At 38.1% G+C, this 25,127-nt stretch overlaps 1 pseudogene; it reads left to right on the forward strand.

The window, feature by feature from the left end:
* Positions 1-292: 292 nt before the first annotated feature.
* The window catches only part of LOC138760001 (dynein axonemal heavy chain 11-like), a 38,919-nt pseudogene continuing 14,084 nt past the window's right edge, over positions 293-25,127 (forward strand).

Here is a 25,127-nt window from a genome sequence, read left to right on the forward strand (position 1 = left end):
TAAGGGTCCAAGTGCTATGGTACTTCTTGCCAGATGGCAGAAGGGAAAACAGGTTACATGCAGGTTATGTGGAGTCTTTCATAATGTTTATTGCTTTCCACCTGCATCTAGTGTAGTTAATGTCCTCCATGTTAGGAAGAGGTTCCCAACTGGTCTTTTCCACTGACTTCACTATCCTCTGCAAGGCCTTGCAGTCTGAGATAATACAGCTTCCAAACCAAGTGGTGATACGGTTGCACAGAGTGCTCTCAATACATCCTCTGTAGAATGTTGAGAGGATAGAGGGTGGGAGATGGACTTTTCTCAGCCTTCACAGGAAGTTAAGGCACTGCTGGGCTTTCTTGGCTATGGAACTAGTGCTAAGAGACCAGGAAACATTCTCTGCCAGGTGCACACTGAGGAACTTGATACTCTCGACGACTTCAACAGTAGAGCCGTCAATGGTCAGAATACAACAGTATCAAGATCAACTGGGAAAGTTGCTCAAAGAATGGCAGATGGAATTTAACTGAGAGGAGTGCAAGGTTTTGCACATTTGTAAGTTAAATCAGGGGAGAACTATCGCAGTAAATGATAGATCCCTGGAGAATGCTGTAGAACAGAGATCTGGGGGTAAAATTATATTGTTCCATAAAAGTAGAGATACAAGATGGCAAAGATGGCAATTGGAATGCTTGCCTTCATCAGTCAAGGCATTAAGATCAGGTGTTGGGCCATCATGTCAGAGCTACAAGGTGTTGGTGAGATCACTTAGAGTTTTGTGTGCAGTCTGGTTGACCAATTATAGGAACAATATCATTAAGCTGGAACTAATACAACAAAGATGCATGAAGGTGTTACTGAGTCCAAAAAGCTTGAGATGCTGGATAAGCTGGGAGAGGGTGAGGGGTGACCTTGGGGTATATAAAATCATGTGAAGCAGGATGAAGTGAATGATCATAGTCTTTTTTTCACAAGACTCTAAATCTAGAAGATATAGATTTTAGGTGAGCAGTGAAACATTTAAAAGCAACCCTGAGGGGCCAAAATGTCAGGGGACATTTTAATGTGGAGAATGAGTACATTGTCAGATATATCAGTATAAGGTACATATGCACCAAAATTCTTATTTACTGCAGCCAAACAGATGTGTAAGAAACACATTCTATAATAGTCTACATTAAATTACCCCATCATGGAAATAAATATAAAGGAAAGATGGATAAATATTCGCAGTTATGGTTAGTGCAAGTACAAGAAGTAACATTTTAATAGTGCAGGCAATTCCTTTTGTGGTCTCAGATTAGTTTATGGTTAGGGTAATAAGGGGGGGGGGGGGGGGTGGAGTTTAAAGAGCCTATTAGCAGTTGGTTAAAAACTGCTCTTGAACCTTAGGACTTCAGGCTTGTGTACCTTCTTCACAGAGATAAAAGCAAGAAGTTATGGCCAGGTCCTTTATGACATTTGCTGCCTTCTTGAGATGTCTTCAAAGGATGGGTGGTCGGAGTCCCTGATGGACTTCGAAATGTTTCCTACTTTTGATGATGAAAATATATTTGGGCAAGTACATGGATTGGAAATGTTAGGAAGATATGGGCCAAATGCAAGCAAATGGGACCAGCTCAGGCAGAGGACAGCATTGGATCAGTTGGGCTAAAGGATCTAATTCCATGCTGCATGGCTCTAACTATGATAATTGGTGGAAAAACTTGACCTGGTAGGCTGGGTTGAGGAGAGATTAGACTCCATTTCTCTTCTGTTCCTATTCCTTGGTCTATGATTTCCTTTCTATACATTTGTGATGTGTCCAAATTTGGCACCCTGAATTAACAATAGATGGTTATGAACAATTGCTCCTCTGCATTTTCTTTATACCTCATCTGCTTCTGAATTTTAAAAAAAAATTTACACTATGGTAGTAGCTGAATCTGGCCATTGAGATCCATGCTGCCCAATTGCACCCAATTAAAACAACCCAGAACGACTGTACAACCCAGAATGTTTTTGGAGAATGGGAGGAAATGGAGCACCTAGGGTAAACCAATGCAGACAATGCCGGATTCAAACCCAGGTCAGAGGGACTGTAATAGTGCCACGCTAACTGTTATGCTAACCATTTAATCAACCAAGACATGGAGAACCCATCCTGAAAGTAGTCTAAGATATTAAATTAATCTAAATTTGGAAAAATAGGCAGATTGAAGAATGTCTCTTTTTTTTCAAATGGATGCTGTCTGATAATCTCTAACAAGTTCTAGCTACCTCATTATAGGAAGGATGTGGAAGCTATGGAGAGGGTGCAGAGGAGATTTACCAGAATGCAACCTGGATTGGAAAATAAATCTTGAGACAAGGTTAGCAGAGGTGGGACATTTTTCTTTGGAGTGAAGGATGAGAGGAGACCTAATAGCGGTCTACAAGATTATAGGGTAGAAAGCTAGTGCCTGTTGCCCAGGGGAGTAATAGCAAACACCAGAGGACAAGTGTCCAAAGTGAAAGGAGGGAAGTTTAGGTGAGACATCAGGGGTAAGTTTTTTATGCAGAGAATTGTTGATGACCGGAATGCCTTACCAGGGATGGTGTTGGAGGCTGAAACATTAGGGGCATTCTAAGACAGGCACATGGATGGAGTGTTGCAATATTTTGAAATAGAGGGTTACGGGGTAGAGAGCATTTAGTACTTTTTTTAAGGAATACATGGGTCAGCACAACATTGAGGGCCAAAGGACCTGTACTGTGCTGTCGTGTTCTATGTTCTAAAAACACACCAAAATGCTGTAGGAACTCAGCCGGTCTTTTCAGCGTCTATAGGGGACAAAGATATGTTGCCAACGATTCAAAGGGCTCAGGCCTGAAATGTTGGCAATATACCTTTGTCCCCTATAAATGCTGAAAAGACCGACTGAGTTCCTCCAGCATTTTGGAGTGTTTTTCCTACAATCACAGTATCTGCAGACTTTTGTGATTCACTCTGATGATCTCTAATGTTGTGACGACGTTGGCCAAAACTAAATAAGTTTAATAAGATGACAAAAAACTTGACTTGGTATTCTGGGTGTGACACAACTAATCTGTTATATAGTTCTTGTATCACACCATGCTCTGTATTGCTATATTATGTATGTCTTAGCTATCTTATTTTCTCCATTGTTATTTTGCATATGGATCAGAGTGAAAAGATACTTTAGAATTCAGAGATGCCTCATGCAAAGCTTTGTCTTGCGAAATTTTGATGATTAATTTATGAATCAGAGTGTAATCATTTGGTTCGTCCTTTGTTGCTTTAAATGGAATGAATATATTTGCCATCCTCAATTTGTGGCAACTGTAGATCTTCAAAAAGATGTCAGATTGTTCATGAAAATCCTTGTCTACGCATTTGCTTCAGAACGTTCATCTGGTTGGAATGCTAGAAAAGTTGCTAGAACAATTCAGTGGAGGTGGTCATCCTGACTGTAGAATCTTCATCAGTGCCCCAACCTCAGAGGAGCACAATATTCCTCAGGAAATTCTGGGAATCTCAGTCAAGATCACTTATGAGCCACCTACTGGCAAACTTGCATGTTGCTTTATCTAATTTCGACCAGGTAGAAGATGCACAATTTAAACATTTTATCCTGTTAGTGCTTCCTTTCTTTGACTCAACGTTAAGCTTATCTTTTTCTCTCAAAGAATCTTCTAGAAATGTGCAATAAACATTCCCCTCAAAGAAAAAAGTATTTATTTCAAAATATTGCAACACTCCATCTATGCAAATTAGCAAGAATGTATGATTATATTGTATATCCATTAAAACACATAACCAATAAAGACTGGTGTCAATTCACAGTCAAGATACTGTGGTGGCAGGAAAATATTCAATGACGTGCCATACTTTGAGCTAATATAAATGCTGCTAATATTTAGAAACTAACCTGAATGGATTTGTTTTAAGGTCAAGTAATAATTTACAACAGGCATAGTTATGATCAGCCATCTATTCTGTTTAATACAAAATTTTGAAATTGGTGCAGATTTCCTGGAAATGCCACATTGGGAATCTATTTGAGTTATAAGCATGTCCAATTGTCTATTTCAAATTTAAAGGCAACAGTCATATGATTGTAGACGACTGTCCTTGTTATAAACTTCATGAATTTAAAAATGGTTCCTGTGTGCTTTGTTGTATAGAATATCTTGGAAATGTGTTCTCGAGAACAAGAGTTCAAAACCATTCTATTCTGCCTCTGGTACTTCATGCATCTGTTGCAGAAAGACAGAAATTTGGTCCTCAGGGTTGGAACTAAAATTATCCTTTCAGTACTGGCAATATTTAATTTGACATTAAATTCGAAAATGGATAGATTGGGAAAATATGTAGGAGATAGTAAAGTGTCAAAAGAAGTAAAAGAATTAATGGTAGCTATGGGATTGATAGATATTTGGGGGAAAATGCATATGAATGATAGAGATTATTCATTTTATTCTTTCTGACCTATGACATATTCACGAATTGACGCAGCTCAAGTTCAATCTGGAGTACAACAGGTGGAATATTTGGCAAATGCAATCTCAGACCATTCGCCTTTCTTATTGTCAATGGTATCTGAGGAAGAAAAAATTAGTGGATATAGGTGGAGATTAAATAAGGTATTGTTGAAAAGGAAAGATTTTTGTGATTTAGTAAGAAAACAAATTAAGTTTTTTATGGAGAATAATAAAGATTTGGTAAAGAATAAATTTGTTATATGTTATATGGCAAAAAAATTTAAAAAGGACTATTTAAAGGAAGTAGATCAATTAGAAATGGAAATAACTGATTTAGAGAAAACAATACAAATTAGTCCAAATGAGGAAAGGAAAAAATTAATGGAAAAAAAAAAGGTCAAGTTCTAGAGAGGGGACAAACTAAAGGAATTCACTATTAGTAAAGAAATGGTGGTCGAGAAATTAAGGGCTAACAGCTGGCAAATGCCTGATAATCTACATTCCAAAGTTAAAAAGAAGTGACCCTGGATTTAATGGACAATCTTCCACAGTCTTTAGACTTCCTGAAGATTGAAGTATAAGTAAACAACCTAATGGTTTGAACATGGAGGATTTTTTGATAAATTTCAGGTATCCCTTTGCATTGTGATCCTGTGTTGCTTTTTCTCTCCTTCTGATCCACCTCTGATCTTTCTATTTTTCACTTTCTTTCCCATACCCTGTCTTCTTCAGCACCCATTACCGATCTTCATTCCCCTTCAGCCTGTCTTCACCCATCCAGTTCTATCTGTCCTTCATCTATCCTTTAATGGTTCCCATCTTTCCTATTTTACTCGTAGCCTTGGTCTCCCAACTGTCAACCTTCAGCCATTGTTTCCTTCTTCACTCTCTCCTACTGCAACCTGGCTCCATCTGCACTTTGTTTTGCTTCCACCCATCACCTAGTTGCCTCTTATCTCTGAACTCCTGCTCCACTACCTTGCTTCATCTGCCCATAATCCCTGTGTTCATAATACATCTACTGGCCCTTTCCTGATTATACTGCCCATCTTCCTTCTCCACTCTCAGTCCTGTTGCAGTTTCAACCCATAACAGAAACTGCCTGACTTGCTGAGTTCCTCCAGCAGTTAATTTGTACGCTTCAGAAACCAACACGTGCAGTTGATTGTGACTTCACTCAAACAAATAACTTTGATCTCCAACACAGGTTGCATGCTCATCTAAGTTGCAGGTTCATTGCTGCAATCATTTTGTTAGATCACAAACCTCTACTGTGAAGAAATGCTTCGAGAGACTGGTCATGGTCAGAATTAACATGTACCTAAGCAAAGATCTAGACCCACAGCGATTCACCTATTGTGATAGTCACTCCTCAACAGATGCAATGTCACTAGCTCTCCACTTAGCTCTGGATCACCTCGAAAACAGCAATTCATACATATGGCTGCTCTTCATCGACTACGGCTCAGCCTTCAATACCATTATTCCCTCAGTTCTGATCAAGGAGCTACAAACTCTAGGCCTCTGAACCCACCTCTGCAACTGACTTTCTCATCAGAAGACCATAGTGAGTACAAATTGGAAACAACATCTCCTCCTCACTGATTATCCCAAGGATGCATGCTTAGCTCATTGCTCTACTCACTATACACCCATGATTGTGTAGCCAGGCACAATTCCAATGCCATCTACAAATTTGCAAAGGACACTACAATGGTCGGCAGAATCACAAACAGCAAAGATGAAGCGAACAAAAGGGAGATAGATCAGCTCTTTGAGTGGTGTCACATCAACAACCTTGCACTCAACATCATCAAAACCAAGGAGATGATTGTGGACTTCAGAAGGAAGTCAGGGGAACACGACCCAGTCCTCATTGAGGGCTCAGTAATGGAGAGGGTCAAGAACTTCAAATTCCTGGGTGTCAACATCTCCGATGATCTGTCCTGGAGCTTCCATGTTGATGCAGTAACAAAGAAGTCTCGTCATCAGCTATACTTTGTGAGGTGTTTGAGGAGATTTGGTATGTCACTGAAGACTCTTGTAAACTTCTGCAGGTGGTACTGTGGAGAGCATTCTGGCTGGTTGCATCACTCTCTGGTATGAAGGAGCAAAATCTCAGGACAAGAAAAAAAGCTCCAGAGGGTTGTTAACACGACCTGTGACATCATAGGCACCAGACGCCACTCTATCTGCGTGAAGCGTTATCTTAAAGCAACAGCCTCTATTCTCAAAGACCCCTACCACCCCGGGCATGCCCTCTTCACTCTGCTACCATTATGAAAAAGGTACAAGAGCCTAAAGACGAGCACTCAGCGGCACAAGGACAGCTTCTTCCCCGCTGCCATCAGATCCTGAAAAATAAATGAACCAAATACACTGCCTTATTTTTTGTGCACTATAATTTATTTAATTTTTAAATATTTATTGTTATATGAATGTGCTGCAAAACACTGAATTTCGTGGCCTGTTCATGAAATAAATTCTGATTCGCTGAGGAAGAAGATATCAAACAGTCCTGGGTTGGCTGATGGATTGGAAGTGTCAGCCATGAAAGAAAACATTAGTATTTTCCTCATTTCTCTCTCCCAATTACAGATTAATACATTTAATTCATTTATTAATCTAATAATAATATTTATTTTAATATACAGTATGTTTCTTTGGCTTGGTTTCGCGGACGAAGATTTATGGAGGGGGTAAAAAGTCCACGTCAGCTGCAGGCTCGTTTGTGGCTGACCAGTCCGATGCGGGACAGGCAGACACGATTGCAGCGGTTGCAAGGGAAAATTGGTTGGTTGGGGTTGGGTGTTGGGTTTTTCCTCCTTTGCCTTTTGTCAGTGAGGTGGGCTCTGCGGTCTTCTTCAAAGGAGGCTGCTGCCCGCCAAACTGTGAGGCGCCAAGATGCACGGTTTGAGGCGTTATCAGCCCACTGGCGGTGGTCAATGTGGCAGGCACCAAGAGATTTCTTTAGGCAGTCCTTGTACCTTTTCTTTGGTGCACCTCTGTCACGGTGGCCAGTGGAGAGCTCGCCATATAATACGATCTTGGGAAGGCGATGGTCCTCCATTCTGGAGACGTGACCCATCCAGCGCAGCTGGATCTTCAGCAGCGTGGACTCGATGCTGTCGACCTCTGCCATCTCGAGTACCTCGACGTTAGGGGTGTGAGCGCTCCAATGGATGTTGAGGATGGAGCGGAGACAACGCTGGTGGAAGCGTTCTAGGAGCCGTAGGTGGTGCCGGTAGAGGACCCATGATTCGGAGCCGAACAGGAGTGTACAGTATGTACACATCACATCATATAAATATCATTAGTATGTGTGTTATGTCTGTACACGTGATTTACACAGTTCTGCACCATGGACTGGAGAACACTGTTTCATTGGGTTGTACTGGTTTTATCGGATGACAGATAAACCTGAAATGAACTGATAAATTTGGTCAAAATTCACCTTTGACGCTAGCGCAAAACAAGTGGCAGTGGATCAATAATCTGTTCTATGATTAAACTTTTGGCCAAAATGCAGAAGAAGATATACCTCTATTTTTAACCACACCACTCAGTTTATAAGTCCACCAAAGATGAAAGCCTCCTCAAAAGATTCAGAATCTGTCTTTTGAATTGTCTATTATTTTTTATCATTTTAAATTTGAACATCAGGTGTGTGATGTTGGTTTATGGTAGGAATGCAAAACAGGAAATACTGCATTGTAAGCTCAATTTACCATCGACCTAAATAGTGCTTTTAATCATTGGTGTTTTTCAGACTTCTTGCCTGAAATTTCTTTTGTTGATTGTAGATTTCAAATCATTAAAAGGCCCTTGAATAATTATCCTGGATTGCCAGTCAGAAACATTGTATTTCTTGTTTCTTTGATTTAGCTGAATGCATTTGAAGCTGAATCTTGTGCTTGATACAGACATTATTCAGTTGCCATTTTATTCCTTTACAGCCCAACTCCAACTCTTTAGATTGATCTTGGTGTACATTTGCCTTGTTTGAGATTGAAAGCCCCTCAACGTATTCTCCCTGATGATAAAGGCCAAGTGAAATCAGCCAAATGCATCTTTTGTGCTCCTTTTCCACTTAAGCTGCAATTTACTGATCAGCACATTGGGATTACTTTCTGCCTGATATTTTACAGCAGTCAGGAGGCTAATTTCCTACTTCTTAATATGATAAATTGTGATTATCATGGTTGGGCTCTGATTAGGTGGCTTAAAGTCCATCCATGATGCTCATTCACGATGCTGCTTCCCCTCTTGGGTAGCTTCTGAGGGATTTACACATTAGACTGCTGTATAAAGAATTCTAATTCCTGCCTCTTTGAAAATCACCTTTGTAATCCTTTGGGAAATGCCCAGGTCATGGATATTGCAGCAAAGAAAAACTGTCTTTCATTATGTTAACCAAACATGGTTTGCTTGTGAATATACCCAAAATTCATTAGGCAGGCAATGAAGCATTTGAAGAGAAGTAATTGAATACAGCATATTTGACAGTTTGAAACAGTGAATGAAAAACATCGACAATTTGTTATGATGATGGCAGCTATTTAAGACATGTCCGATATACAAATGACTGTATATTTTTCTATATTTGTCATTATTAGGAGTTTAAGTTTCCTCCTTCCTTTGACTTTCTCAGTTCTGATACTTCATATACATTTTAACAGATGTATATTACTTAGTGAGCCATGTTTTGATTATAATCGAAGGTGATTAAAAGTAATTATATCTGCCTGAGACCCTAATGGTTCATATAATTTGAATGTGAAATGTGAGTGAATGAACAATTCACACCATCCAAAGTGTGGAATATTTTGCGTTAATTTGTTTTGAGCAATTTGTATAGTTCTAATATTTAATTAAAATAAAGTAGTGAAACTAAATGCATACCAAAATAAATTGTAAAATGAAAGTTAATTAATTTCATATCCTCCTGGCTTGATGATGGCTTTTTGACAATAAAATCAGGCAAATGCAAATGATATGTACTCAGTAAAACAAGGAACAGATTACATTCATTAGCCATGCTTAACTTTAAAATTATGTATGTATTTAACCCTTTAATGCTGTTAACTTATATAATTTGCATAAATTAACAGTTAAATTTCCATTAACCTGGCAGTGTTCCATACATGAGCAACAATTTGAATTCTGAAGTAATGCAGCCTCAGTCATGTAAACAATGGTGTGTGTTTCTATCAGTTTGGCTTCAGCAAAAAGATTTAAAAAATAATATATGGTTATCCTAAAATTATTTATGGCAAAAATACCTGGAGAGTTTAGTAACTAATCCACTGTTGTGTAATGTTATACATCTAACATATCAACATATGCATTGGGACCAAGACTGAAGCACTTGTTCTCTCAAGTTGTCATTTAATAAGGTCCTGGCAGATTAGAATGTAACCTCAGCTCTGCACTCATGACTATTCACAGTACCTTTCAACAACTACCTTGTCAACAACTACCAAATCAAAACTTAACATTGTATGCATGCTTATTATGAGTAGGTGAGAATTTGAAGAAATTAAGCAACTTCTCCACGATAGGAAGGTTTTAGCCCTCTCATAGCCAATAAAAGAAAATCCTATCTCATTCAACAATATTTGCTCCATTAAAGCCAAACAAAATATTACTTGAAAGACTCAATGGACCACTGCACATTACAGCAAGATAGTCCCTATTCTTCACCCCAAGCCATGAAAGCTGGTTCTTGACAACTACCCAAGGAGTGAAGTACAAGAAAACTCTTTCAATGGACCATTCTTATCACCCCTGTATTGAATGCCAGATTTGATTCTCCTTTTGATAAAGAGTAAACAGGCATTTTCAGATTTATTGTCAAGAGTATATACATGACATCACATACAAACCTGAGATTCTTTTTTCTGTGTGCAAAGCAGAATTATCACCTATTGGTAGTGCAAAAAAATGTACACAGCATTACAGGTAAACAATAAAGAACTATAAACAGATAACGAATGTAAACAAACTGATTGAAATACAGAGAATAAAAAAAAATCAATGAAGTGCACAAGTAAGAGACCTTCATTGAGTTTGTTGTTGAGGACTCTGATGGTGGAGGAGTACCAACTGTTCTTGATGGCAGCAATGAGCGTGTGCTGGGGGGTGTGGACTCTTGGTGATTGCTGCTGCTGTTTGACGGCAACGTACTCTGTAGATGTTCTTGATAGTGGGGAGGATTTTGCCTGTGATGCTCTGGGGTGTGTTCACTACCTTTTGGAGGGCTTTATGCTCAGGTGTTGGTGTCTCCATACCAGACCGTGATGCAGCCAGTCAGCACACTTTCCATCATACCTCTGTAGAAATTTGCCACTGTTTCCAATGTCATAACAAACCTACAAAAACTCCTGAGGAAATAGAGATGCTGATGTGCTTTCTTCACAATGCCATTAGTGTGTTTGGTTCAGGAAAGATCCTATAAGATAGTGACTTCCAAGAACTTAAATTTAGTCACCCTCTCCACCTCCAATCCCCCAGTGATCACTGGATTCTTCCGTTCCTGAAGTCACCAATCAACTACTTAGTTTTGGTGACATTGAGTGCAATGTCATTATTGGTGTATCATTCAGCCAAGTTTTGAATCTCCACCCTGTATGCGGACTCATCCCCATCCATTACACAACCCACTACCATGGTATCTTTGGCAAATTTGTAGATGGTATTATTGTCATTCTGAGCCACACAGTCATAGCTAGGTGTGAAGTGAATAGAGTAGAGGACTAAGAACGAACGCAGCCCTGTGGTGCTCCAGTACTGATGGAGATTGTGGAGATATTCTTACCAATCCTCACTGATTGTGGTCTGCAGGTGAGGAAATCCATGATCTAATTACACAGTGGGGTGTTGATTTCCAGGTTTTGGAGTTTGCTGATCAGTTTTGAATGCGTTAAATGTTGAACTGTAGTCGATAAAGAGCATTCTGATGAATGCATCTTTACAGTCCAGATGTTCCAGGGCTTTATGTAGAGCCAGTGAAACAGCATCTGCCATAGACCTGTTACTACGATAGGCGAACTGGAATGTATCCATGTCACTGCTCAGATGGAAGCTGATACCACCTTTCAAAACAGTTCATCATTGTTGATATAAGTGCTACTGGTCGATAGTTGTTAAGGCAGGTTGCTACACTTACCTATTGGATTCACTTCTCAATTGAACCATTCTGACCAATATTTAGAGAAAATATAGACACAGACTGCATTGAACCTTAAGATGGCTACCCAGATCTTATGCTGTAGTGCACTTCCAAATATACTTTTGATTCTCCTCGTAAGAAGAGGCTGGCAAAATAGTGAGGACTTGTAGGACATGTAGGTAAAAACTTTATGGATGTATTACAGAAGAGATGGTCTTTCTTGACATCAGCATGGCCAGTTCTTGTTATCCAATCCATGAAATACCATCATTTTTACAAGAGAGATGGGATGTTCTTATGAGTTATGTTACCACTTGCATCTGAAATATGGGAAGGTGATTCCTAATGAAGAGCCAATAGTGTACAGATGGTCACTGGGTTCTCATTTTCAGCAAATTTATTCTGTCCAGCTTTCATTTGGAATCAGAGGGAGAAACTAACTCTTGAGAGAAAGATAAAAGATGTTTAATTTTGTTTAGATATATTTTAATTTTTTATTATTCAAAATATTTAACATTTTAAAGTAATTTTAGACATTTAATTTTTTTGTCAGGTGGCGAGTTATTTGGGAATATCACACACACAAGCATTGGTGAGGGTGATACAGGAGCAAGGCCGACCTTCTTCTTCTGCAATTGGCCATATAAAGCCCTCTCCTGTCTGACGTGCTGAGAACTGCTCCCAGCACTAGACTACACCCAAGGCCAAGCTGGATGGGCCACGTCACAGACAATAGGAAATCTCTGGATGGCAGAAAATCTGCCCCAACAATTCAGAATAATGGGGTTTCATCAGAACCCTGTTTTCCCTTTGGACAGATGCTGTCAGACATGCTGACTTTTTTTTAAACTATTTTCTGGTCCGATTTCCAGCATTTTGCTTCAGGACCTTTAAAAACTTTCTAAAATTTGTAAAAAAAAATTAAAATTTTACTTGCACCAAAATTATAATCTTTCATTTCTTTCCATTCAATAATTAGTTTTGCCCAGATTGAGAAACCTTTGATCCCCAATTCTTTTTTATAATTTTTTTATTTAATATGTTACAATATAACCAATCTCTAACAATATTTTACACAAACTTTCTTTGGCTTGGCTTCGCGGACGAAGATTTATGGAGGGGGTAAAAAGTCCACGTCAGCTGCAGGCTCGTTTGTGGCTGATAAGTCCGATGCGGGACAGGCATCTTTGTATGTATATAATATTGCTCATGAAACCCTGGAGAATTTTACTTAAAAATGTTTTATTCGCTATTTTAAACTGACCATTTTATGAGTTTAAGCTTTATGAAGAGTGGTTCTTGAAGCAGTTGCTAATTTGCTAATGTTAATAACTTGTGGTATTTACAGAAGAGTGTCCCCATTATGGCAGACAATTCCTTCCTGCTAAATTTATCCAAGTTCAGTAGAAGATGACAGTAGCTGTACCAAGAGATTTTAAAAAAATTCTGCCACTTATTGGAAAAGCAAATCATGAAAATATGTACACAATCATGGCTTCACCAGCTCAGCTGAGACCTGATTCATTTTTCAAGACCTGAGCATGGCTGGCAAAGCCAACATTTATTGTTATTTTCCCCTGATTGCCTTTGAACTGTTCTTTTGGTGGGTGCAAGGATTGGCACAACCAAATATTTATTTGATGTCACCATTATTCACATACCTAATTGACATTTGTTTTTTCAGTGTTTTGCATGACGAGTATATCATTGTTTCATCCAATTGTTATTTCTTGGCCTCAAGCCCAGAAACAAAGTGCAATAAAATCTGAAACTGTTCAAAACACAACAGATCCATGACCTTTCGAACACCATTCAGCATATTTTGTACTTTGCAGATTTTCAATAGAAAATCTAGTTAATGGCAAATAAACTCATAATGCAATGGGAGGAAATATTATGTTCTTGAATTCCATCTGTTGTCTTCCTCGTCACATCCATGAGCCTAAAAATTAAGAGTTGATCCATGAAAAAGGTATTTAGCAGCTCAAAATTCAGTAGCTGGCTCTTATAGAGGCCATTTTTTTTAAAAATATGGCAATCTAGAGAGCACTTTGGTTTTAAGCTTTGAATTGAAGATTTCTTAACCTCTGCCGCAGTAAGATCTTCACCTGTACCATTAACTTACCTTTTAAAATAAATTTATTTCATTCATTTTATCTCAAAACCACAGAAGGCAAAATGCTGCTAAAGAAATTGATTCATTTGAAGATGAGTACATTGAATGATGAGTGCTGTGAATATTGGTTGAATTTTTGCAGGGTTCAGATGACAATAAGGCACATTTCTTTGCCCTTGTTAAGAGATCAAAACACCATTTCCAGCTATTTCTGTTTTCACACCCTTTGGTCTAAACAATAAATGATTGCTTCATCTATTAACCATCAAAATAATTTTCTGATAACACCATTGGTTACAGATTTAAAGCTTCACAGCAAATTAGGTTGTTAATTAGGCAAAAGAAAATCTGAGGTGCAGGCATGAATCTGCAGGTGAGTGTCTGAGGAGCCCAGTGCCTATCCCAACCAATTGTCATCTCCATAAATGCAACTCACAGCTGGTCTGCAAGGCAGTGGGAACATTGCTGAGGTTGCAGCTCACTAATAGCATGGTTAGTGTTGTCAGCCCTACATTACATAATAGCAGAAGATTTGATAATAAATTCATCACTCTGCAGTCAGTTTTATCTTGGCCATGTTCAACTGAAATGCTTCCAACGATTACTATCAGATAGATACAATACCTGTCATGGTTTAAGTCGGGGCTGATCATCACTGACCTGCCTGCTTTTAAACAACACTATAGGCTGTGAGAAATTTATTTCTGAAGATCTATCCATTTCAGCATAGTATATCTGCTGGAGTTTCAATCTATCTAGGCATTGGTCATCTGGTACTGTATAGTGTTAGGTAAAAACATCATGAGCTGGGAATGTAGAGGGAGTCACCCAGTGCTGGGCCGTAACAAGATGCAGTTGTGACCTTGTACTCTCAAGATAAGAGTGGGGATGACAAATTGATGTGCAGGAGGCTAGCAGAGAGGGATAGCAACAGTTTATTCATTGGACAATGTCATGGTATGATAATTTACTAAGTACGTATCCTAAGGTATATAAAAAACACCACTTGCTGATAACGGCAGAATGCGCCTTCTCCAACTAACACTGTTAGTTGCAAGTGTTACAATCCGGTAATAACGAACAAAGAACCTTGATTTCGACTCAGTCTGGTGTCTGACTCACTCATTCATGAACAAAGCAGACCTAACAATTGTCATCTTTGCTATAGGTACGTGTACATTGGGAAGTGGAATGCAGAATGCCGAATGCCTAATACTTGTCCTGCTGATGTATTGTGTGGGTGTTATGTCTGATTGTGTGTGTTTACATCGAGGACTGGAAAATGCTGTTTTCTTGGGTTATACTTGTACAATCAGATGACAATAAACTTGACTAATGTACATCCTGGCCTTTCCTTATCTTCATCTCTACTCATGAGCTCCTCAAAATGTCAGATTCACATTGCAGTATTTTCATTTAAAATGCTTTCCGTTGCCTTAGGTACCCTGGGAAGATCTTTGCTTTCTGCTGAGATTATGTATGGAGGGCACATTACTGATGATGAGGACAGAGGGCTTTGCTGTACATATTTGGAGGAATTCATGCATCCAAACATGGTAAGAGTTATGACTCTTTAGACATTGTTGACTTTGATTTTAACAAAGGAACTTTTTAATAATACCAGGGAAAAAGGATGGTCTAAACTGTGCCATTTCAGAAGTCTATGAAACCGTGTAGAAGGTTCGGTGATACTCAGATTCTCAAATTCATCCACATAAAGAAACTGTTACATCGGAAACTGGGCACTGGAAAGATTACATCACAACAAGATCACAAAAATAATGCTAAGAGAAGAATAGACCTTATGTTCACAAGTAATTAATTTCATCATCCAAGAATAAAATTAAGCTAAAGAGCACAATTTTATCCATTTTTCCTCTTTTCCTGACTACGTCTTTAGGCTGGAATTATGGATAGGAAAATGGTTTGTCACCGGCAATTTATCAATGTAGCTCATTTTACAACCACTGATCTGCTTAAAATCCTCAAGAGTAAGTAGTACATTGTCCTTCATTTCTTCAAATAAGGCACGTTGAGACATGATGGAGCCACATTTAGTCACAAGCAATTTTTGGGAAAAGTGGTAAGAATCTATTGGTGTCATATGTACAAAAAAACCCAAAAGTTTTAAACAATGGTGGACATTTGTCCTTTATGTAGATTGAACCTGCACCTTTGACATCTCAGATGATGAGTGGATAGAATCTACAAAAAAGCAATGAAGTAGGCTATGAGCTTGCTTTTACCAAGATTAATTTATATTGTCACCAATTGACAGTTGGTGGGACCGGATCTGCTCAGAACCTGTGAAATGTTAGGTATCACCTGTCTATAACTCGATGCATGAATCAGGGCATTGGTGTCCTTTTACTAGATTTTAACTTGCTACTGTTAATGGTAGGAACTCAATCAACAGGTTGTCACCTTGCGTTCAACCTTGATTGAAATGTTGTAAAATAAAATATAGGAAGGAGGGAGAAATTATAAATTAAAAATAAAAAAAACATTCAATATGGCAATTTTCCTCTAAAGGCGTGTCTGAATTGGAACCATGAACAGAAGGTTGGACAGCAGGGTATAATTGAGGAAAGGCAGCTTGTATGAAGGACTCGACCCATGTTCTCAATCTTCAATTGAGCATTATACTAAATTACAACCTTTTGCTTGCCTATTATTGTTTGTTCTATTTATTGCTTTCAACTGTGAAATATTTAAGCAGTAATCATTATCTACTGTAGCAAATTTAACACATAATGACTCATGAAAGGTCATTGTGAACCTCGTCAATTTTTGCAGTCCTGGTATCTGTTATATATGGAAGTGAAATATACCTTAGCATTAATTGAAGAATTTAATAATTCCTCAATACCTGAAGTAAATAATTACTAATGGAAATTACTATTTACCAATAAAAACCCCTTGCAAGATAGTTTTACACAAGAAATGCTTGGAAGATATGTCTATGTGTGCTAATAAAACTGTGACTGTTTCCCTGATTATAATTTAAAGTATATTATTTATTCATATCAGTAATTATTACTTTTTAAGTTCAACTTTGGGTTCCATGCCAGAATTTATAGGGCTCTTGGCACCCTCTAGTGAAAGATCAAAAGAAATGCACTGCAGCTAAAATAACCCACTAAAATAACCCACTAAAATAATGAATAAAATTTTTCTTAACTGAGACATTGATTAATTTCTACCAACTTTTATTGCCATGTTCAGGAGAATACTTTTCAGATAAAGCAAACAGTGTAATGATTAAGAATAGTATTTTCAATTCTTGCTATTGGCCATTTTTAATCAGCTATGGTTAATTCTGACCATTGTACAATATAACATTTTTCATTGTTGAAATAAAAATAACACTTTTTATATCAGTGCCTTTGGGAGAAATAATGCAAAATATGCTGAAATAGGCTTGCCATTGTAAAGGGAAATGGATGGATTTGAAATTATCGAATTGCCCAAATGTACTTTTCCTTCTCTCTGGTTTGTTCCTTATGGATGATTAACAATTTACGTCAGAAGTGAAATTTGAGTTTTAAAATAATCGAATCCTAACAATGGATAGTTGTAGAGATTTTCTGGTTGTTATAAAATGTCCAAGCATCTTAGGCGTTCTTTTTTTCTAAATTTAGACATACAGCACGGTTACAGGTCATTTCAGCCCACAAGTCCGTATTGCCCAATTTACATCCAATTAACCTACAACCCAGTACATTTTGGTTCCACTGAATCTTACTGCATTATCTACAAATAAACACTAAGTCTTTAATTGTTAATATTTAGATTAATAATTAATAGTTAAGAATTTCTAATTAACACATTTAGGGTAACTATATATCTTTGGCTTGGCTTCGCGGACGAAGATTTATGGAGGGGGTAAAAAGTCCACGTCAGCTGCAGGCTCGTTTGTGGCTGACAAGTCCGATGCGGGACAGGCAGACACGATTGCAGCGGTTGCAAGGGAAAATTGGTTGGTTGGGGTTGGGTGTTGGGTTTTTCCTCCTTTGCCTTTTGTCAGTGAGGTGGGCTCTGCGGTCTTCTTCAAAGGAGGTTGCTGCCCGCCAAACTGTGAGGCGCCAAGATGCACGGTTTGAGGCGTTATCAGCCCACTGGCGGTGGTCAATGTGGCAGGCACCAAGAGATTTCTTTAGGCAGTCCTTGTACCTTTTCTTTGGTGCACCTCTGTCACGGTGGCCAGTGGAGAGCTCGCCATATAATACGATCTTGGGAAGGCGATGGTCCTCCATTCTGGAGACGTGACCCATCCAGCGCAGCTGGATCTTCAGCAGCGTGGACTCGATGCTGTCGACCTCTGCCATCTCGAGTACTTCGACGTTAGGGGTGTAAGCGCTCCAATGGATGTTGAGGATGGAGCGGAGACAACGCTGGTGGAAGCGTTCTAGGAGCCGTAGGTGGTGCCGGTAGAGGACCCATGATTCGGAGCCGAACAGGAGTGTGGGTATGACAACGGCTCTGTATACGCTTATCTTTGTGAGGTTTTTCAGTTGGTTGTTTTTCCAGACTCTTTTGTGTAGTCTTCCAAAGGCGCTATTTGCCTTGGCGAGTCTGTTGTCTATCTCATTGTCGATCCTTGCATCTGATGAAATGGTGCAACCGAGATAGGTAAACTGGTTGACCGTTTTGAGTTTTGTGTGCCCGATGGAGATGTGGGGGGGCTGGTAGTCATGGTGGGGAGCTGGCTGATGGAGGACCTCAGTTTTCTTCAGGGTAACTATATATATATATATATATATATATATATTGACTGTCAAATTAATTGGCATTATACATTAATGAGATATAGCCACTTTTGGTAATGATTATTTTTTTTAATTTACTGAACATTAAGGTGATTTTTTTTTTAATTTGTCAACAAGGTTTCTTTCTTTTTAAAACTTTATTTAAAAGATCTTTTTAAAAAACAACATACAGTCCAATAACAAAAAGAAATCAATTTTGTATAAGTATGAAAAAGAAAACAAAAACCCCACCCCATCAGCCAGCTCTCTTAAGGAGAACCAAAGATATGAATAAAAAGAAAAACTGAAAATATTTACAATAAATCGAAGTATATCTAAATGCATATACTCCAAGTAAGGAGACCACTTATTAACAAAAAAAGAATAATTGCCATGCAAGTTATATGTAATTTTTTTCCATAATAATGCAAGCTTTCAGTTCATTATGCCAACGTACTATATTAATCTCTATATTATCTTTCCAAGTACTAGCTACACATTTTCGTGCTACAGACAACACTAAGCGTACAAATGCAATTTGAAACTTATCCAACCCTAATCCCCTCAAAGAGACCATATAACCCAATAAAAAAATCAATGGGTCTAATGGTAATTTAATGTTATATAATTTTTCCAAAACTAACCTAATTCCTTCCCAAAATGGTTGTACTTTAACACAAGACCAAACAGCATGTAAAAAAGTTCCAGTACATAAACCACATCTAAAAAAAGAATCCGAATTACTAAAACCATATTTTTTTCAATTTCTCCGGACTTAAATATAACTGATGTAGAAAATTATAATTAACCAATCCATATCTTACATTCGTCATTCTAGTTACACTATCATAACACATATCCTTCCAATTGTCTTCCGGAAAAATATACATTAAATCATTTTCCCATTTAAGCCTAGATTTCTCCCATTCCAGTTTATCCATACTATCTTGTAACACTTGATACATAACTGAAATATAACTCTTCTTTGGTATAGAGGAAATCAAAGATTCAAATTTCATCAATATAGGTAAATTCATCTCTTCACCATAATTAACTTTTACCAAAGCTCTAAGTTGGTAGAACAAAAACTTATATATCAAATCATTCCCTCAATTGATTAAAAAAAAGAAACTGTCCTTCCTCAAAACAATTCTGCATTATCTTTATACCTTTAGAATCCCAACCCTTTAAATGATTATTAAACATTGAAAAAGGAATAAGCTGGTTATTATATATGGAGTTAAAATTGATAATTTACCTTTCAATCCTAAAAACCATATTCCAAACCTTTAACAAATGTTTTAATACCGGCATATTACATTCCCACAGCAAATTCATATTCCATCAAAATATAAATTGATGTACCTCAAATTCAGAAATACAAGCCATCTCAACTTTTGCCCAACTTGGGGATTGATCCAAGTCTATCAATCTACTAACAAATTTCAACTGAGCTGCTTTGTAATAATTTTGAAAATGAGGTAACTGAAATCCACCTAATGCATATTTCCATGTGAGTTTATACAATGCCACTCGAGGTCATTTACCTTTCCATAAAAACTCCCTCACCACTTTATTTAAATCCTAAAAAAAACCCTTTGAAAGGAAACAAATATTGAATTTGAGAAAAAATATTCATTTTAATACAATTTACCCTACCAATTAGAAGATCTTTCCATTTAATTAAATCCACTTTAATCTTTTTTTAATAAAGGAATATAATTTAATTTATATAAAGATTGATAATCAGCATTTAAAATTACTCCTAAAAATGTAATTTTATCTGACCATTTTATTTTATGATTTTTTAATATTCTGAATTAAAAATATTCTGAACCTTCTCCAACTGGTAAGATTTCACTCTTATCCCAATTAACTTTATATCCAGATAGCTCTCCAAATTGCAATAGACATTCTTGCAACTATGACAGGAAAAGTTAGGTTAGGCAGCGAAAGTAAAAAAATCAGAAAGAGCAAGGAGGGTGAAAAAAGCAAATCTGAAGGCTTTATATCTTAATGCAAGAAGCATTCGGAACAAGGTAGATGAATTAGCTGTGGAAATTGAGATAAACAAATATGATTTGATTGGGATTACAGAAACATGGCTGCAGGGTGGGCAAGCCTGGGAACTTAACATCCCGGGGTATACGATATTTAGGAGGGATCGGCAAGAAAGAAAAGGGGGTGGGGTAGTATTGATGGTGAGAGAAGGGACCGACACGATTGACAGGAAGGATATTAACGCAGAAGATGCGGAATCTATATGGGTAGAACTGAGGAATAGCAAGGGGCGGAAAACGTTAGTGAGGGTGGTATATAGGCCTCCAAATAGTAGTGTAGAGGTGAGGGAAGGCATTAAAAGAGAAATTAGAAAAGCGTGCAATAAGGGAACAGCTGTCATCATGGGAGACTTTAATTTGCATATAGATTGGACTAGTCAAATTGGTAAAAATAGTGAGGAGGAGAAATTCCTTGAATGTTTACGGGATGGTTATCTAGAACAATATGTCGCGGAACCAACGGGAGCACGCCATTTTAGATTGGGTATTATACAATGATAAGGGGCTAATCAGCAATCTTGTGCGAGGCCCTTTGGGTAGGAGCGATCACAATATGATCGAATTCTCACTCGACATGGAGAACCAAAGATATGAATAAAAAGAAAACCGAGACTAAGGTCCTGAATTTAAATAAAGGGAATTATGATGGTATGAGACGGGAGTTGAGTAAGATTGATTAGGTGCTGTTTATGGGGGAGTTGACTGTGGATAGACAATGGAAAGCATTCACAGATCTAATGGAGAAATTGCAAAAATCGTTTATACCGGTTTGGCATAAAAATAAACCAAAAAAGGTGACTCAACCGTGGATAACAAGGGAAATTAGAGACAGCATTGGGTCCAAAGAGAGAGCATATCAATTGGCCAAAAAAAGTACCGCAACCGAAGACTGGGAGCAGTTCAAGATCCAGCAAAGGAGAACAAAGGGATTAATCAAGAGAGCGAAAATAAATTACGAAAGTAAGCTTGCGGCAAATATAAAAACCGACTGCAAAAGCTTTTATAAATATGTCAAAAGGAAAAGATTGGTGAAATCCAGAGTAGGTCCTTTGCAGTCAGAATCAGGGGAATATATAATGGGGAATAAGGAAATGGCAGACCAATTAAATTCTTACTTTAGTTTAGTTTTTACAAGAGAGGATACAAATAACCTCCCAAAGATGTTGGGAAACATAGAGACTAATGCAAGGGAGGAACGGAAAGAAATCAGTATCTCTAAGGACATGGTCTTGGGGAAATTGATGGGATTGAAGGCAGATAAATCCCAAGGGCCTGATAATCTACATCCTAGGGTACTTAAGGAAGTGGCCATTCAGATAGCAGATGCTTTAAGAATTATTTTCCAGAACTCGATAGACTCAGGATCAGTACCCATGGATTGGAGGGTAGTTAATGTTACCCCACTATTTAAAAAGGGGGGTAGAGAAAAAGCGGGGAATTATAGGCCAGTGAGCCTTACATCAGTAGTGGGCAAAATGATGGAATCCATTATTAAGGATGTAATAGCGGAGCATATGACTAGCAGAGAAGGGATCGGACGGAGTCAACATGGATTTACAAAAGGTAAATCGTGCTTGACAAATCTATTGGAATTCTTTGAGATGGTGACAGGTAAAATAGATGGGGGAGAGCCAGTGGATGTGGTGTACCTGGACTTCCAAAAGGCCTTCGATAAGGTCCCGCATAAACGACTGGCTTCCAAAATCAAGGCTCATGGGGTTGGGGGCAAAGTATTGATGTGGATTGAGAACTGGCTGGCAGGTAGAAGACAGAGAGTTGGGATAAATGGCTCATTTTCTGAGTGGCAGGCGGTGACCAGTGGGGTGCCACAGGGATCTGTACTGGGACCCCAGCTGTTCACAATTTACATTAATGATCTGGATGAGGGAATTGGATGTAATATCTCCAAATTTGCAGATGACACTAAGCTAGGAGGGGTTGTGTGCACTGAGGAGGGGATCAGGAAGCTCCAGTGTGATTTGGATAAATTAGGGGACTGGGCAGATACATGGCAAATGCACTACAATGTCAATAAATGTAAGGTTTGGTAATATTTGAATGGCAATAGATTGGGAGATGGGGAAGTGCAGAGAGACCTAGGGGTTCTTGTGCACTAGTCACTGAAGGTGAGCATGCAGGTACAGCAGGCGGTTAAAAAGGCAAATGGTATGTTGGCCTTCATATCAAGAGGGTTTGAGTATAGGAATAAGGATACCTTACTGCAGCTGTACAGAGCCTTGGTGAGACCCCACCTGGAGTATTGTGTGCAGTTTTGGTCACCTTATGTAAGGAAGGATGTTCTTGCAATGGAGGGAGTGCAGAGGCGATTCACCAGGCTGATACCTGGAATGGCAGGAATGACTTAAGAGGAAAAATTGCGCAAATTGGGATTGTACTCGCTGGAGTTTAGAAGATTGAGAGGGGATCTCATAAAGACATATAAAATTCTGGCAGGACTCGACAGAATGGATGCAGATGGGATGTTTCCAATGATGGGAAAATCCAGAACCCGGGGCCATGGTTTGAGGATAATAGGCAAACCATTTAGGACCGAGATGAGGAGGAATTTCTTGACCCAGAGGGTGGTGAATCTGTGGAATTCATTGCCACAGAGGGCAGTAGAGGCAGGTTCATTAAATATATTTAAGAGGGAATTAGATATATTTCTTCAGTATAAGGGTATTAAAGGTTACGGAGAGAAGGCGGGGACGGGGTACTGAACTTTAAGATCAGCCATGATCTCGTTGAATGGCGGAGCAGGCTCAAAGGGTCGAATGACCTACTCCTGCTCCTATCTTCTATGTTTCTATGACAATGACTGTTTTGGTTCTGTCAAATATATCAACACATCATCTGCAAATAAATTAATCTTATATTAATCATCCATAACCCTCATCCCTCTTATCTTATCATTCTTTCTTAATTGTCTGAGTTAATGGTTCAATAGCCAATGCAAACAAGGCTGGTGGCAATGGACAACCTTGTCGAGTCGAACGTGTCAATTTAAATGGCAAAGAATCTTGACTATTTGTCACACCTTGGAAATTGGGTTTGTATATAAAGCTTTAACCCAACCATTAAAGTTCTCTAACTCCTTAAATAAAAAATCCCATTCAACCCTATCAAAGGCTTTTTCTGCATCCAGTGCAATCACCATTGGGTGGTTGGGCTGCTTTTGATATGCATTGACCAATGTTATCAACCAAAAAATATTGTCTGACGCAATCCTATTCTTAATAAAACCTGTTTGATCAATATGTATCAACTTAGGTAAGTACTTAGCAAGCTGATTTGCTCACACTTTTGCTATAATTTTATAATCTACATATAATAAAGAAATAGATCTATATGAAGACACTTTCAACAGGTTTCTATCTTTTTTTTTGGAATTACAGTAATTAAGGCACTAGAACAAGATTCCGTTAACACCTCTTCTTCAGTTATTTGTTGTAATACATCCCCAAATACAGAAGATAAATCATCATAAAAGATTTTATAAAATTCCACAGAGAATCCATCATTCCCTGGAGAGTTTCCATTTGGCATCTCCTGTATAGCTTCCTTAATCTCAAAATCTGTAAACTGAGATTCCAATTCCACAACATCTTCCTCCCCTACTATCGGTAACATTAAATTGGATAAATAAGATTCAATAAAACTATTGTCCTGTTTCCCCTCAGAAGTATATAATTTTTGATAGAATGAATAAAACTGGTCATTATTTTCCCTTTTTAACACCATTAATAGTCCACAATACCTGTTCCATTTTTAATTGCCATGCAAATACCTTATGTGCCCTCTCGCCCAATTCATAATAACACTGTTTAGATCGATTAATTAAATGCTCAAATTGATAAATTTGTAATGTATTATAACGTAGTTTCAAATTCGCTAAAGCAGCTTTGTTATTTTCTGTCACATCTTTCTGAAAATCTTTCTCTAACTCAGCAATTTGTTTCTCCAACGCTAAACTTTCTGCCATATAATAACTGTTCTTATTGGCTCAGAATGGATGCTGAGTTCATATTTACAAGAAAGCAACAACTATTCTTATTGAGTGAGTTTCAGCAGAACCAAGTAGAGTTTGGACTAATGGAACCTGACCTGAAAATGGATTGCGAAGATTGATGCAACCTGAAGCATTTCATCATTTAGGTGAGTTGTAAATTGAACATCCTCAGTGAATATTATCAAATCAAGGCACGAGGCTCACCTAAAGAACAGTTCTAATTTATGTTTTGAAGAGAGCTTACCTAATTACTTGTGTTTCAGAGCTAGACTTGTTGTAGCGTACTTTGAAATTTTAAAACAAGTTAAATAGACGTGATCTACCGGGACCATTGCCTGAAGAGGGCTCACAAAATCAGTGAACCGGAGCGGTCTCGAAAGGCCAACATGGCCTGTTTTCGCTCCGTAAATGGTTATATGGTTATATTGTTTCTTAACTTTCGTAGTATAACTAATAATCTGCCCTCTCAAATAAGCTTTCAAAGCATTCCATAGTACAAAATGATTATCTACAGAATTAACATTCTCAGCCAAAAACAAAGTAATCTGTTCTTTAACAAAAGTAACAAACTCTGGTT

The sequence above is a fragment of the Narcine bancroftii genome, chromosome 1 (genome assembly GCF_036971445.1).
Source record: "Narcine bancroftii isolate sNarBan1 chromosome 1, sNarBan1.hap1, whole genome shotgun sequence".
NCBI classification, from domain to species: Eukaryota; Metazoa; Chordata; class Chondrichthyes; order Torpediniformes; family Narcinidae; genus Narcine; species Narcine bancroftii.